A 16938-nucleotide genomic window follows, 5' to 3' on the forward strand; every position below is an offset into this window, starting at 1 on the left:
CTTAAAAAGTTATTTAAAGTCTTAAAAAATCTGAAAAAAATTGCGTGGGGTCTCCCCTCCTAAGCAATATCAGCCTCGGGCTCTTTGAGCCGGTCCTGGTTGAAAAAATTTTGGGGGGAAAATTACAGGGGTTTCCCCATATTTAATCAACCAGCACCGGGCTCTGCGCCTGGTCCTGGTTCCAAAAATACGGGGGACAAAAAGCGTAGGGGTCCCCCGTATTTTTGAAACCAGCACCGGGCTCCACTAGCCAGGTACATAATGCCACAGCCGGGGGACACTTTTATACTGGTCCCTGCGGCCCTGGCATTACATACCCAACTAGTCACCCCTGTTCGGGGTACCCTGGAGGAGTGGGAACCCCTTAAATCAAGGGGTTCCCCCCCTCCAGCCACCCAAGGGCCAGGGGTGAAGCCCGAGGCTGTCCCCCCCATCCAAGGGCGGCGGATGGGGGGCTGATAGCCTTTTGTAAAAATGTGAATATTGTTTTTAGTAGCAGTACTACAAGTCCCAGCAAGCCTCCCCCACAAGCTGGTACTTGGAGAACCACAAGTACCAGCATGCGGTGGAAAACCGGGCCCGCTGGTACCTGTAGTACTACTACTAAAAATATACCCCCCAAAAAACAGGACACACACCGTGAAAGTATAATTTTATTACATACATGCATACCTCCAAACATACATACTTACCTATGTTCACACGAGGCTCTGTCCTCTTCTCCATGTAGAATCCTTGGGGTACCTGTGAAAAAAATTATACTCACATAATCCAGTGTAGAATCAGACCTTTGTATAATCCACGTACTTGGCAAAATAATAAAACGGAAACCCGACCACGCACTGAAAGGGGCCCCATGTTTACACATGGGACCCCTTTCCCCGACTGCCAGGACCCCCCCTGACTCCTGTCAAAGAGGGTCCCTTCAGCCAATCAGGCTAAACAGACCCTTTCCCATAGATAACCATGCACAGATCTCACTGATCCATGCATGGTTATCCAAACTCGACTGGAAAAAGCAGGTCTATTTTTTTGCTGCTTTTTTTAACGAATCGAAAAAAAACAGACCCGCACTTTAGCACTCAGAAACTAACACCCAAATACGAATGAATAGTGAATGCCCGTATTGTATGAAATAACAGCCGCGTTTGACCGATGGTCTATTCATTCGTATTTCGGAACTTTGCAAATCAAACCATTACGAATAGTCCAAACACTGCCGAGATTGGTGCATAGTGAATTCCCGGATTGGGACTTAGAAAAAAAAACACAAATCGGACAAACTCGAAATCTTAGTAAATATTGGCCATGGATTCTAAACGTGGCGGACTGAGTCTCCTTACTAAGTACACTATAGTGTACACAATACCCAGACTGGCACTGCAGCCATAAAAGGGGGCTTACTCAATTTTATGCACACAGACACATAAGCCAGTATAAAAAAGAGCGGTAAGACCGTGAGCCATTGAAGGGGCGGGGCTTCACTATGGGGGTAATTCCAAGTTGATCGCAGGAGGATTTTTGATAGTAATTGGACAAAACCATGTGCACTGCAGGGGAGGCAGATATAACATGTGCAGAAAGAGTTAGATTTGGGTGGGTTATTTTAATTCCAGCAGGGTAAATACTGGCTGCTTTATTTTTACACTGCAAATTAGATTGCAGATTGAACTCACCACACCCAAATGTAACTCTCTCTGCACATGTTATTTCTAGAGATGAGCGCCGGAAATTTTTCGGGTTTTGTGTTTTGGTTTTGGGTTCGGTTCCGCGGCCGTGTTTTGGGTTCGACCGCGTTTTGGCAAAACCTCACCGAATTTTTTTTGTCGGATTCGGGTGTGTTTTGGATTCGGGTGTTTTTTTAAAAAAACCCTAAAAAACAGCTTAAATCATAGAATTTGGGGGTAATTTTGATCCCAAAGTATTATTAACCTCAAAAAACATAATTTACACTCATTTTCAGCCTATTCTGAACACATCACACCTCACAATATTATTTTTAGTCCTAAAATTTGCACCGAGGTCGCTGTGTGAGTAAGATAAGCGACCCTAGTGGCCGACACAAACACCGGGCCCATCTAGGAGTGGCACTGCAGTGTCACGCAGGATGGCCCTTCCAAAAAACCCTCCCCAAACAGCACATGACGCAAAGAAAAAAAGAGGCGCAATGAGGTAGCTGACTGTGTGAGTAAGATTAGCGACCCTAGTGGCCGACACAAACACCGGGCACATCTAGGAGTGGCACTGCAGTGTCACGCAGGATGTCCCTTCCAAAAAACCCTCCCCAAACAGCACATGACGCAAAGAAAAAAAGAGGCGCAATGAGGTAGCTGTGTGAGTAAGATTAGCGACCCTAGTGGCCGACACAAACACCGGGCCCATCTAGGAGTGGCACTGCAGTGTCACGCAGGATGTCCCTTCCAAAAAACCCTCCCCAATCAGCACATGATGCAAAGAAAAAGAAAAGAAAAAAGAGGTGCAAGATGGAATTATCCTTGGGCCCTCCCACCCACCCTTATGTTGTATAAACAAAACAGGACATGCACACTTTAACCAACCCATCATTTCAGTGACAGGGTCTGCCACACGACTGTGACTGATATGACGGGTTGGTTTGGACCCCCCCCAAAAAAGAAGCAATTAATCTCTCCTTGCACAAACTGGCTCTACAGAGGCAAGATGTCCACCTCATCTTCACCCTCCGATATATCACCGTGTACATCCCCCTCCTCACAGATTATCAATTCGTCCCCACTGGAATCCACCATCTCAGCTCCCTGTGTACTTTGTGGAGGCAATTGCTGCTGGTCAATGTCTCCGCGGAGGAATTGATTATAATTCATTTTAATGAACATCATCTTCTCCACATTTTCTGGATGTAACCTCGTACGCCGATTGCTGACAAGGTGAGCGGCGGCACTAAACACTCTTTCGGAGTACACACTTGTGGGAGGGCAACTTAGGTAGAATAAAGCCAGTTTGTGCAAGGGCCTCCAAATTGCCTCTTTTTCCTGCCAGTATAAGTACGGACTGTGTGACGTGCCTACTTGGATGCGGTCACTCATATAATCCTCCACCATTCTATCAATGTTGAGAGAATCATATGCAGTGACAGTAGACGACATGTCCGTAATCGTTGTCAGGTCCTTCAGTCCGGACCAGATGTCAGCATCAGCAGTCGCTCCAGACTGCCCTGCATCACCGCCAGCGGGTGGGCTCGGAATTCTGAGCCTTTTCCTCGCACCCCCAGTTGCGGGAGAATGTGAAGGAGGAGATGTTGACAGGTCGCGTTCCGCTTGACTTGACAATTTTGTCACCAGCAGGTCTTTCAACCCCAGCAGACCTGTGTCTGCCGGAAAGAGAGATCCAAGGTAGGCTTTAAATCTAGGATCGAGCACGGTGGCCAAAATGTAGTGCTCTGATTTCAACAGATTGACCACCCGTGAATCCTTGTTAAGCGAATTAAGGGCTGCATCCACAAGTCCCACATGCCTAGCGGAATCGCTCCGTGTTAGCTCCTTCTTCAATGCCTCCAGCTTCTTCTGCAAAAGCCTGATGAGGGGAATGACCTGACTCAGGCTGGCAGTGTCTGAACTGACTTCACGTGTGGCAAGTTCAAAGGGCATCAGAACCTTGCACAACGTTGAAATCATTCTCCACTGCACTTGAGACAGGTGCATTCCATCTCCTATATCGTGCTCAATTGTATAGGCTTGAATGGCCTTTTGCTGCTCCTCCAACCTCTGAAGCATATAGAGGGTTGAATTCCACCTCGTTACCACTTCTTGCTTCAGATGATGGCAGGGCAGGTTCAGTAGTTTTTGGTGGTGCTCCAGTCTTCTGTACGTGGTGCCTGTACGCCGAAAGTGTCCCGCAATTTTTCTGGCCACCGACAGCATCTCTTGCACGCCCCTGTCGTTTTTTAAAAAATTCTGCACCACCAAATTCAAGGTATGTGCAAAACATGGGACGTGCTGGAATTTGCCCATATTTAATGCACACACAATATTGCTGGCGTTGTCCGATGCCACAAATCCACAGGAGAGTCCAATTGGGGTAAGCCATTCCGCGATGATCTTCCTCAGTTGCCGTAAGAGGTTTTCAGCTGTGTGCGTATTCTGGAAAGCGGTGATACAAAGCGTAGCCTGCCTAGGAAAGAGTTGGCGTTTGCGAGATGCTGCTACTGGTGCCGCCGCTGCTGTTCTTGCGGCGGGAGTCCATACATCTACCCAGTGGGCTGTCACAGTCATATAGTCCTGACCCTGCCCTGCTCCACTTGTCCACATGTCCGTGGTTAAGTGGACATTGGGTACAACTGCATTTTTTAGGACACTGGTGAGTCTTTTTCTGACGTCCGTGTACATTCTCGGTATCGCCTGCCTAGAGAAGTGGAACCTAGATGGTATTTGGTAACGGGGGCACACTGCCTCAATAAATTGTCTAGTTCCCTGTGAACTAACGGCGGATACCGGACGCACGTCTAACACCAACATAGTTGTCAAGGACTCAGTTATCCGCTTTGCAGTAGGATGACTGCTGTGATATTTCATCTTCCTCGCAAAGGACTGTTGAACAGTCAATTGCTTACTGGAAGTAGTACAAGTGGGCTTACGACTTCCCCTCTGGGATGACCATCGACTCCCAGCGGCAACAACAGCAGCGCCAGCAGCAGTAGGCGTTACACGCAAGGATGCATCGGAGGAATCCCAGGCAGGAAAGGACTCGTCAGACTTGCCAGTGACATGGCCTGCAGGACTATTGGCATTCCTGGGGAAGGAGGAAATTGACACTGAGGGAGTTGGTGGGGTGGTTTGCGTGAGCTTGGTTACAAGAGGAAGGGATTTACTGGTCAGTGGACTGCTTCCGCTGTCACCCAAAGTTTTTGAACTTGTCACTGACTTATTATGAATGCGCTGCAGGTGACGTATAAGGGAGGATGTTCCGAGGTGGTTAACGTCCTTACCCCTACTTATTACAGCTTGACAAAGGGAACACACGGCTTGACACCTGTTGTCCGCATTTCTGGTGAAATACCTCCACACCGAAGAGCTGATTTTTTTGGTATTTTCACCTGGCATGTCAACGGCCATATTCCTCCCACGGACAACAGGTGTCTCCCCGGGTGCCTGACTTAAACAAACCACCTCACCATCAGAATCCTCCTGGTCAATTTCCTCCCCAGCGCCAGCAACACCCATATCCTCCTCATCCTGGTGTACTTCAACACTGACATCTTCAATCTGACTATCAGGAACTGGACTGCGGGTGCTCCTTCCAGCACTTGCAGGGGGCATGCAAATAGTGGAAGGCGCATGCTCTTCACGTCCAGTGTTGGGAAGGTCAGGCATCGCAAACGACACAATTGGACTCTCCTTGTGGATTTGGGATTTCAAAGAACGCACAGTTCTTTGCGGTGCTTTTGCCAGCTTGAGTCTTTTCAGTTTTCTAGCGAGAGGCTGAGTGCTTCCATCCTCATGTGAAGCTGAACCACTAGCCATGAACATAGGCCAGGGCCTCAGCCGTTCCTTGCCACTCCGTGTGGTAAATGGCATATTGGCAAGTTTACGCTTCTCCTCCGACAATTTTATTTTAGGTTTTGGAGTCCTTTTTTTTCTGATATTTGGTGTTTTGGATTTGACATGCTCTGTACTATGACATTGGGCATCGGCCTTGGCAGACGACGTTGCTGGCATTTCATCGTCTCGGCCATGACTAGTGGCAGCAGCTTCAGCACGAGGTGGAAGTGGATCTTGATCTTTCCCTAATTTTGGAACCTCAACTTTTTTGTTCTCCATATTTTATAGGCAGAACTAAAAGGCACCTCAGGTAAACAATGGAGATGGATGGATTGGATACTAGTATACAATTATGGACGGACTGCCACGGTTAGGTGGTATAAAAAAACCACGGTTAGGTGGTATATATTATAATAATAATACAATTATGGATGGACAGACTGCCTGCCGACTGCCGACACAGAGGTAGCCACAGCCGTGAACTACCGCACTGTACACTGGTTGATAAAGAGATAGTAGTATACTCGTAACAACTAGTATGACACTATGACGACGGTATAAAGAATGAAAAAAAAACCACGGTTAGGTGGTATATATTATAATAATAATACAATTATGGATGGACGGACTGCCTGCCGACTGCCGACACAGAGGTAGCCACAGCCGTGAACTACCGCACTGTACACTGGTTGATAAAGAGATAGTAGTATACTCGTAACAACTAGTATGACACTATGACGACGGTATAAAGAATGCAAAAAAAACCACAGTTAGGTGGTATATATTATAATAATAATACAATTATGGATGGACGGACTGCCTGCCGACTGCCGACACAGAGGTAGCCACAGCCGTGAACTACTGCACTGTACACTGGTTGATAAAGAGATAGTAGTATACTCGTAACAATTAGGATGACACTATGACGGTATAAAGAATGAAAAAAAAACCACGGTTAGGTGGTAGGTATATAATAATAAATAATACAATTCTGGTCGGACGGACTGCCTGCCGTGTGCCGACACAGAGGTAGCCACAGCCGTGAACTACCGCACTGTACACTGGTTGATAAAGAGATAGTAGTATACTCGTAACAATTAGGATGACACTATGACGGTATAAAGAATGAAAAAAAAACCACGGTTAGGTGGTAGGTATATAATAATAAATAATACAATTCTGGTCGGACGGACTGCCTGCCGTGTGCCGACACAGAGGTAGCCACAGCCGTGAACTACCGCACTGTACACTGGTTGATAAAGAGATAGTAGTATACTCGTAACAATTAGGATGACACTATGACGGTATAAAGAATGAAAAAAAAACCACGGTTAGGTGGTAGGTATATAATAATAAATAATACAATTCTGGTCGGACGGACTGCCTGCCGTGTGCCGACACAGAGGTAGCCACAGCCGTGAACTACCGCACTGTACACTGGTTGATAAAGAGATAGTAGTATACTCGTAACAATTAGGATGACACTATGACGGTATAAAGAATGAAAAAAAAACCACGGTTAGGTGGTAGGTATATAATAATAAATAATACAATTCTGGTCGGACGGACTGCCTGCCGTGTGCCGACACAGAGGTAGCCACAGCCGTGAACTACCGCACTGTACACTGGTTGATAAAGAGATAGTAGTATACTCGTAACAATTAGGATGACACTATGACGGTATAAAGAATGAAAAAAAAACCACGGTTAGGTGGTAGGTATATAATAATAAATAATACAATTCTGGTCGGACGGACTGCCTGCCGTGTGCCGACACAGAGGTAGCCACAGCCGTGAACTACCGCACTGTACACTGGTTGATAAAGAGATAGTAGTATACTCGTAACAATTAGGATGACACTATGACGGTATAAAGAATGAAAAAAAAACCACGGTTAGGTGGTAGGTATATAATAATAAATAATACAATTCTGGTCGGACGGACTGCCTGCCGTGTGCCGACACAGAGGTAGCCACAGCCGTGAACTACCGCACTGTACACTGGTTGATAAAGAGATAGTAGTATACTCGTAACAATTAGGATGACACTATGACGGTATAAAGAATGGAAAAAAAACCACGGTTAGGTGGTAGGTATATAATAATAAATAATACAATTCTGGTCGGACGGACTGCCTGCCGTGTGCCGACACAGAGGTAGCCACAGCCGTGAACTACCGCACTGTACTGTGTCTGCTGCTAATATAGACTGGTTGATATTTAAAGAGATATTAGTAGTATACAACAATACTATACTGGTGGTCAGGCACTGGTCACCACTCCTGCAGCAAAAGTGTGCACTGTTAATTAATATAATTGTACTCCTGGCTCCTGCTAACAACCTGCAGTGCTCCCCAGTCTCCCCCACAATTAATTATAAGCTTTTAATTTATACATTGATGACTGTGCAGCACACTGGGCTGAGCTGAGTGCACACAGACTGAGTCACACTGTGTGACTGACTGTGCTGTGTATCGTTTTTTTTTTCAGGCAGAGAACGGATATAGCAGAGAGAAGTGAACGGATATATTATATTAAATAAAAGTTAACTAGCAACTGCACTGGTCACTGACTGTGGTAAACTAACTCTGTCTGCGACTCTGCACAATCTCTCTCTATCTAATCTATCTATCTCTATTCTAATGGAGAGGACGCCAGACACGTCCTCTCCCTATCAATCTCAATGCACGAGTGAAAATGGCGGCGACGCGCGGCTCCTTATATAGAATCCGAGTCTCGCGATAGAATCCGAGCCTCGCGAGAATCCGACAGCGTCATGATGACGTTCGGGCGCGCTCGGGTTAACCGAGCAAGGCGGGAAGATCCGAGTCGCTCGGACCCGTGGAAAAAAAAGTGAAGTTCGTGCGGGTTCGGATTCAAAGAAACCGAACCCGCTCATCTCTAGTTATTTCTGCCTCCCCTGCAGTGCACATGGTTTTGCCCAACTGCTAAAAAAATTCCTGCTGCGATCAACTTGGAATTACCCCCTATGAGCGGATCCAGAAGCTCACAAGCGCCATTTTCCTACTGCAGACTGACACAGACGCTGACTGACAGGGACGTGCAGCTCCTCCGGAAAGCCTCCAGTTTGCCTTAGCGGTACCAGGGAGTTATAGCAGGGGGGAGCGGTTTACTAGTGTACTAAGTCCCTAATCTAGGTACTTAGTCTGCGACCTGGCTAAGCATGGCAGTAGCGATAAGGGCGCTGTGTGCTGGTTCCATACTCTCTGTGTCTCTCTGGAAGGACTATTTGTGGGTTAATTGTGATTTTAACCTTTTCCTGTGTGTATGCTGTTACTACTGCAGTATGTCAGGCAAAGAGTGTGTTTCATGTAAAGCACAGTGTTGCTCTTCTCCAGGAGATTCACTAGTGTGTACTCAGTGTAGTATCCCTTCCCAGGCTAGTGGGGCAGAGCCAGCATGGCTGGACTCCATTAGGAGAATGATTTCCACCATTTCTACAAAATTATCTCGTAATAAGAAAGAGACGCAATACTTAAGGCAGTCTGTGGATGAGTTTATGAAAAAGGACTAAGTACCCATACCAGCATCTCAGTCTTCTACAATTTGTCCGCAAAAATGTACTTTGGCCCATATGCTTCATTCTGACTCTGATGATTAAGGGTCAGAAATGGAGGAAGGTGAGGTGAACACAGAGGTAGGGGAGGGTACTCTGTCACAGGGTGTAGAGGCTCTCATAGTTGCTATCAGAGAAGTTCTAAATATCCCTGATAAGGTGACAGAGGAGAGTAAGGAATGTTACTTTAATATTAAGAAAAAATCCTCAGCCAATTTTCCGGTGTCAAAGAAACTAAATACACTGTTTGAAGAACCGTGGGTTAATCCAGATAAGAAATGTCAAATTCCCAGGCTGTTGTTATCATCTTTTCATTTTCCTCCTGAGGATAGGAAAAAATGTGAAAACCCACTGATAGTGGATGCGTCAGTCTACAGGCTTTCACATAAAATTGTACTACCTGTGCCTGGTGCAGCCTCCCTAAAACACGCAATGGATCGCAAGATTGAGACTACACTCAAATCTTTGTATACTGCTGCCGGGGTGGCCCAGAGACCCACTATAGCATGTGGTTGGATTACAAGAGCCATTGCTAGATGGTCAGGTAATTTAATTGAGGGGTTAGACACCTTACCTCAAGAGGAAATTATTTTACTCCTACAATATATACAAGACTCTGCAAACTTTATGGTGGAAGCCATAAAAGAAATAGGTTTGCTTAATGCACGCACTACAGCTATGGCAGCTATCTACAATGCCCTTCTGCAGTCCGTATCTCTACTTCAGATTCAGGCCATTGAGGTCCTGTTGGACAATGTGATGGTGGTAACGTACATAAACCAACAGGGTGGAACGAAAAGCAGAGCCGCAATGTCAGAGGCGGAAAAACACGCCGTGGCGTTGTTGGCGATCTTCATTCCAGGAGTAGACAACTAGGAAGCAGACTTCCTCAGCAGACACAATCTGCACTCTGCACGTGGGGGAATGGGGCCTCCACCTAGAGGTGTTGCGGTGGTTAACACGTCGGTGGGGGTATCCACAATTCAACATGATGGCCTCTTGACTCAACAAGAAGCTCAAGCAGTAATGTTACAGGTTGAGGGACCCACAGGCAGTAGCAGTAGATGCCCTGACAGCTCCTTGGGTTTGCAAAGAGGAAGAGAGACTCTTTGTTGGGGCACGCTTGAAAAACTAAAACTTAACTTTTAATACGAATCTCATTACAATATGGTACACAAGATCAACACACATATAAACATTTTTATAACACTTTTAAGAAAAGACCATAAGCTTGATATAGCCTTTCTCACTTGTGTTTTTTTTTTTTAAATTGTTAAAAGAAATGATTCTCAATCATGGAATAATTAAGAGTAATCAATCTACAATTAATGTAGCTGATAAGGATGACAGTGACACCTGAGGTGAAAATATTAGAAATTGAATTTGAATGTCACAGGATAATGGATAATCTTTAGCATAAAGTGCATAGGCATTGCATATGTTGCAAATATGCTGCGATTATGATCCTTACATAATTACCTGTGGAAAAGATATAACCTGGTAAGGATTTGATCTGCTACTTAGAAGTTTATGTCAATAAAGTACAATAAATAAGAGAACAAATACTTATTGCAGATAAGTAGAAAATCAGAGAAGCTACGTGGATAAGAGAAGGGAAATATAGGTGTGAAAATGGTAATGGTCAAAGGTTGCTCCAACACCTCCGTTTTTCACAAACACAGAGATATTTATTACTACACCTGATATTCCCTAGCAGTCTCCCAAATAGGTACTAATCAGGCTATTCACTGCTTAGCTTCCAAGATCAGGCGAGGTTGGGCGTACCCAGTGAAATATGGTAGTAATATGACTGTGTCACAGTGAACAAGCCACCATCCGGTGAAACGGCCGTCTGTGTCCAGTGGAGCTGAGCAGTGCACGGCTCAGCCCACTCATCTCCTGGTATCGTATAACATGAAATTTTGATCATTTAACTATCTAAGATTCGCCTAATCTGCTACTTATTTATTTCAACTGTGTAACACTTATTACTCCTAGAATGTTTTCCCAGTCCTTTCAAAAATTTCTTCTTATGTCTTTAGCAGTGAAATAAAAATCACACATCTTAAAGTCTCCTATCTTTTTACTGTCGTCAGGGCTTAAGATACCTGTGTAATTTCACACTTATTTTCCTTAGGCACAGGAAACCCATCTCTCTCGCCCTATGTCTACCATATGAGATATGTGGCTGACAGTGGATAATAGAAGACGGGACCTGTACCTATACGTTTCCTAGACTCTATATTTCTTTTCCAGTACTCTCTCATTTTTTGATGCCATTCATACGTCCATTCGGCAATTCAAAAGCAACAGAAGGACTGTGCACAATAATGAATAATAGAAGTACTTCTTTTGGTATATGCCAATAACCATATACCATTGTATTCACAATCTAGGTGTCATTACTACCATATTTCACTGGGTACGCCCAACCTCGCCTGATCTTGGAAGCTAAGCAGTGAATAGCCTGATTAGTACCTATTTGGGAGACTGCTAGGGAATATCAGGTGTAGTAATAAATATCTCTGTGTTTGTGAAAAACTGAGGTGTTGGAGCAACCTTTGACCATTACCATTTTCACACCTATATTTCCCTTCTCTTATCCACGTAGCTTCTCTGATTTTCTACTTATCTGCAATAAGTATTTGTTCTCTTATTTATTGTACTTTATTGACATAAACTTCTAAGTAGCAGATCAAACCCTTACCAGGTTATATCTTTTCCACAGGTAATTATGTAAGGATCATAATCGCAGCATATTTGCAACATATGTAATGCCTATGCACTTTATGCTAAAGATTATCCATTATCCTGTGACATTCAAATTCAATTTCTAATATTTTCACCTCAGGTGTCACTGTCATCCTTATCAGCTACATTAATTGTAGATTGATTACTCTTAATTATTCCATGATTGAGAATCATTTCTTTTAACAATTAAAAAAAAAAAAAAAAACACAAGTGAGAAAGGCTATATCAAGCTTATGGTCTTTTCTTAAAAGTGTTATAAAAATGTTTATATGTGTGTTGATCTTGTGTACCATATTGTAATGAGATTCGTATTAAAAGTTAAGTTTTAGTTTTTCAAGCGTGCCCCAACAAAGAGTCATTGACTCTGGGTGCACCACCAACAACCTCCTTGATTACCGATACAGTCAAGTCCTATATATTTGTACTGTTGGTTCACAAGGGACAAATTCTTTAAGAGCCCATTATAAAGAAATTTTCACAATCCTGTGCGGCACCAATTAACCTTTTTTCCTAGCTCCTTGGGTTTACCAGCTGGTGTACTTGTTCCTCCCATTCCTCTGATCCCAAGAATTCTAAAAAGAATAAAAAGGGAAAAGGTTTAATCAATCCTCATTGCTCCGGACTGGCCATGAAGGGCCTGGTATGTGGATCTTCTCGAGATGCTGATCGAAGATCCGTGGACTCTGCCTCTTCGAGAGGATCTTCTGCAGCAGGGCCGATTCATCTATCAAGACTTACCATGGCTACGTTTAACGGCATGGAAGTTGAACGGCTGATTCTAGCCAGGTGAGGGATTCCTGACAAGGTCATCCCGACTATGATCCAAGCCAGATAGGGGGTAACGTCTAAACATTACCATCGTATCTGAAGAAATATGTCACTTTGTGTGAGAGCAGACAATATTCTGCGGTGGGATTTCATCTGGGACGTTTCCTGATTTTTCTCCAGTTGGGAGTGGATGTGGGCCTACGCCTAGGCTCCATTAAAGTTCAGATTTCAGCCTTGTCTATTTTCTTTCAGAAACAATTGGCTTCCCTCCCTGAGGTACAGACATTCTTGAAAGGTGTTCTGCACTTACAACCTCCGTTTGTGCCTCCTACGGCACCTTGGAATCTCAATTTGGTGTTGCAGTTCCTTCAATCGGACTGGTTTAAATCGTTGGAAGACCGTCACACTGTTGGCTTTGGCTTCAGCAAGATGTGTGTCAGAGCTGGGGGCGTTGTCTCACTAGAGCCCCTACTTAATGTTCCATGAGGACAGAGCTGAACTCAGGACTCGTCAGCAATTTTTTCCTAAGGTGGTGTCCGCGTTTCACATCAACCAACCTATTGTGGTTCTGGCTGTTACGGACGCCTCTGCTACTTCAAAGACTTTGGATGTCGTAAGGGCTTTGAAGGTCTATGTGAAGAGAACAGCTCGTCACAGATAATTGTACTCGCTGTTCGTTCTTTATGATCCCAGTAAAATTGGGTGTCCTGCTTCGAAGCAGTCCATTGCACGCTGGATCAGGCTCACTATCCAGCATGCTTATTCTACGGCAGGTTTGACGATTCTGAAATATGTTCAAGGCCACTCTACTAGGTCGGTGGGTTCCTCTTGGGCGGCTGTCCGGGGTGTCTCAGCTTTACAGCTCTGCTGAGCAGCTACTTAGTGGTGTTTGAACACGTATACTTTGGCCTCTGCAGACCTTCAGTTTGGTCAATCAGTTCTGCAGGAACCTCAGCACTCTCCCACCCGGTTTGGGAGCTTTGGTACTTCACCATGGTACTAAATGGATTCCCAGTATCCCCTAGGATATAAGAGAACATAGGATTTTAATTACCTACCGGTAAATTCTTTTCTCGTAGTCCATAGGGGATACTGGGCACCCGCCCGGTGCTTCGTTCTTCCTGCGCTGTTACTTGGTTACGTAATGTTGATTATGTAATGTTGGTCGTAATAGTAATCTGTTGCTGTCCCTGTTTGCAAGTTTGGTAAGCATGGCTTTCCTCTTGTTCTTGTTGTGCTGGTTTGAATTCTCACCACTTTCCTTTTCTATATCCTTCTCTCAAAGTATGTCCATCTCCTCGGGCACAGTTTCCTAGACTGAGTCTGGTAGGAAGGGCACAGAGGGAGGAGCCAGCACACACAATCAAACTTCTATAGTGCCCATGGCTCCTAGTGGACCCATCTATACCCCATAGTACTAAATGGATTCCCAGTATCCCCTACGGACTACGAGAAAAGAATTTACCGGTAGGTAATTAAAATCCTATTTTTAATGGCGACACAAGGTATTTGCAGTGCCCAATTACAGAGTACATAAATTAATAAGCAAAACAGTAAACAGTGACTTATAGTTGAAGATAATAAAGAACTAATACAAGGTACATAAACATAGCTGCATCAGCAGACGACACTGAAAAGAGTATTAGGGTGGCAGAAAATGGCGGGATCTGGTGTCACCGAAGATTGTTTAAGTAAGAGAATGAAAAGCACATGAGGGAAGAGGGACCTGCTCGTGAGAGCTTACATTCGAAAGGATATATATATATATATATATATATATATATATATATATATATACACACATACAGCAGCAGCCGGCACTCCCACAATGATTTCAAGATGCTCAGATGCCAGAAATAAAAATAAATATAACTCCAACCATAAACGGCACTCAGAGACAGTATAGCAAAAAAACTTGTGTACTGCTGTTATTTTGTCCTGACAGATGGGAATACAAGTTTTTTTGCTATACTTTCTCTGAGTGCCGTTTATGGTTGGAGTTATATATATATATATATATATATACAGTTAAAACACCGCCCTGCTCCAAGATGGTTCACACCATCATGCATTACCACACTTGAACTTGATGAAATCACTCCAGTCCTTATGTCTCGCTAGTGTCCAATATAAAAGATGAGGACCGCTGCTCCTCTCAATAAAGACCCGGAATTCTTCGGGTATAGTATCTTTTAATGGAATATAAAGAGAGGGCACTTCATAGCGTAAAACAATCCATTTATTTTCAAATGCAACTAAAACCAAGGTACAGCACTAATGATGTATTGCTAGTAGCTCTATGTAACCAGTGTGGGCTGGGTACCACATGGTGGAATTATACAAGTATGACTCTCACGGCAATACTGGGAACACCGCTGTAGTCAGCCTTGGACTCACGTCTTCCACTGCTGACCTCCTCGTGGGATCGCTGCGTAAATAACAACTATAAGAATTACATCAAACCCTACACTAAATATCAGAATGTAAGGCAATTCAGTATAGATGGATGGCAGAATCCTAGAAAAACTTGGCGTGAGTGACAGAATTTAGATCATAACCATCAACATCAAAATAGATCCAGACAATACACCAATGGGAATACACAAAAATAGTTATGAACGACTACATTCTTTTAAAGAAGATAAACAGAATGAGAATCAGGTTTTTTTGGGGACAACAACACCCCCCAAAATAAAAACCACAAGGACCAATAGGGACCCCCAAAGTCAAAAAAGAAGACGGGATACAGGAGGGGAAAGAGAGGCTCCAGAAAGGGAATTAAAAAAATGCAACGTACAGTAGATAATTTACCGGTAGGGATATATAATCTATCCAAAGTTTGTTTAAAAACCGATGAGATCTAGGTTTTACAGAAAGGCCTTTTGTTTGCTCCTTCGTGCCCTATGAATTAAATTAATGTTTACATTGATTTAAATTTATATGTGAGGAATCTCACTTTGAAAAGTCATTTTATTAAAAAAGTAGATGCCCTACTTAGAAATTGGGAGGAAAGAAATACAAATGCCTTAACATCGGGTCATAAACTTAAATCCACGTTTTTCCCCTTAGAGTCAAAAGGACCATATGTGGAAATGTTTGCACAAAAAAAGTAAAGAAAGATATTGAGAATCTTAAGAGTAAAAATAAACAGCCCAATTTAATGGTGAATGAGCAAAAAGCTTTGAAAGCATTATCTGAGAATAAGTAAATTGTAATCAAGAGTGCCGACAAAGGTGGAGGAATTATGATATTAGATCGTTCATATTATGTATCGGAAGCAAATAACCTATTAGGGGAGCAGCAATCCTATAAGAAATTAATTAATGACCCGACACAAGACTTCTTGTGTGAATTAAACATTATTTTAAATAGAGGTCTGACTAACAAATGTATTACTAGATAGGCATATAATTATCTTTACAATTAATTTCCTAAATCTGCCCTATTTTATCATGTACCTAAGATACATGAAAATGTGGAAAAACCGCCAGAATGCCCTACTATATTGGGTATAGGGTCATTGACCAGTAGAATCTCCGAATATGTGGGTATTTATATAAAAAAATATAAAATGGTATTGGAATCTTATATAAGAGACTCCACACATATTCTTCAAATTATTAATGATGTACAATGGAAACCTGGATATAAATGGTGCACGGTAGATGTGCAATCATTATACACAGCAGTTCCACATGAAAAAGGTATAGAACGTGTACCAAATGTGTTGACCCTAGACCCGAATATTAGTGTTGAATTGAATACTTTTATTTGTCATTGCTTACAATTTGTGCTTAAATGCAATTATTTCACTTTCTTGGATGAGTGGTATATTCAGACATGCAGGATGGCGATGGGCACGATTTGTGCGCCAAGCCTGACAAACCTGTAAATGGGGGCATGGGAGAAGGATATTTCACTGTATACTAAAGCTGAACATATTGTTTTATTTAAATGTTTCATCAACGATATAATAATAATTTGGGATGGAACGGAAGAAGCTTTTGAGGAGTTTCTGAGATCGATAAATGTGAATTCATATAATTTAAAATTTACATATAAATTGCATGATGAAAAAATAGAATTTCTAGATCTTATGTTTGACACTACAAAATTTGCCACTAAGGTCAAAATAGAAACATATACATTTAAAAAAAAAAGTAGATGTCAACAGTTACCTTGAATTTGATAGCTGTCATTATACAAAAGGGAAACAAAACATCCCATATTCGCAATTTACAAGGTTAAGAAGAAATTGCTCTAATGTTGAGACATTTGATCAGCAGGCTGAAGTGTTTACAGAGACATTTCAAGAAAGAGGTTTTC

The 16938-nt window shown here is 43.1% G+C and overlaps 2 pseudogenes; one reads left to right on the top strand and one right to left on the bottom strand.

The window, feature by feature from the left end:
- Window positions 1-10781: 10781 nt before the first annotated feature.
- Window positions 10782-10900, bottom strand: LOC134981728 (5S ribosomal RNA; annotated as a pseudogene).
- Window positions 10901-11493: 593 nt separating this feature from the next.
- On the top strand, window positions 11494-11612 carry LOC134981774 (5S ribosomal RNA; annotated as a pseudogene).
- The last annotated feature ends 5326 nt before the right edge of the window (window positions 11613-16938 follow it).

This window comes from Pseudophryne corroboree, chromosome 12, assembly GCF_028390025.1.
Source record: "Pseudophryne corroboree isolate aPseCor3 chromosome 12, aPseCor3.hap2, whole genome shotgun sequence".
NCBI lineage: Eukaryota > Metazoa > Chordata > Amphibia > Anura > Myobatrachidae > Pseudophryne > Pseudophryne corroboree.